We start from the raw sequence: 732 nt of genomic DNA on the forward strand, positions 1-732 counted from the left end.
CATCGTTGACACTTACAAACGTTCAAAACATTTCTATAAAAATCTTTGATATTCTTTGTGGTTGCAGAGGTGTTGTTTCCCTTCTTGTATTCAAACAGCATTACATGCCGAATATGTGTCTCGTTGTGTGCCATTACTATAAGGGATTAGGGTATACTAAACTTTACACATTATATAGGCTACACTAATGTGACGTTTAGGAGGTTCATTTAACTATTATACGTGATGTGCGTTTTTTGAGGGGTGGTTAAAGAAAGCGTTCGAAAACGCAACATTAATTTCTTGACGACCTAATACTTGGATGCAATTTATAAAACTATTACTACGCTAACTAATTTGGTAGTTAACTGTATGCTTTTCTTACTGTGGTATTTCGTGACAAATAGCATTGAAATAACATTCACTTCAAGATATTTTCTCTTATTTAAATAAAATAGAATTGTGAATGTAATTTTGTAAAATGTTGTAGATTTAGCAGTGAAACAACATTGATAAGAAAAAGTAATGTATAAATTTATTCTATCAACAATTGTAAATAAGAAAGGAAGTAAACAAAAGGTAAAAAAAAATTGTTTTACAATTTTGTTTGCCCGGCATGGCCAGGTGGATAAGACGCTCGACTCACAATCTGAGGATCGCGGGTTCGAATCCGCATACCACCAAACATGCTCGCCCTTTCAGCCGTGGGGGCGTTATAATGTGACGGTCAATCCCACTATTCGTTGGTAAAAG

The 732-nt window shown here is 34.6% G+C and overlaps 1 protein-coding gene across 1 annotated transcript in view; it reads right to left on the reverse strand.

The window, feature by feature from the left end:
* Positions 1–732, reverse strand: part of LOC111084922 (adhesion G protein-coupled receptor B2-like) — a 46,326-nt gene that overhangs the window by 23,430 nt on the left and 22,164 nt on the right. The window lies entirely within an intron of this gene.

Source organism: Limulus polyphemus, unplaced genomic scaffold (assembly GCF_000517525.1).
Source record: "Limulus polyphemus unplaced genomic scaffold, Limulus_polyphemus-2.1.2 Scaffold172, whole genome shotgun sequence".
In the NCBI taxonomy this organism is placed as follows: domain Eukaryota; kingdom Metazoa; phylum Arthropoda; class Merostomata; order Xiphosura; family Limulidae; genus Limulus; species Limulus polyphemus.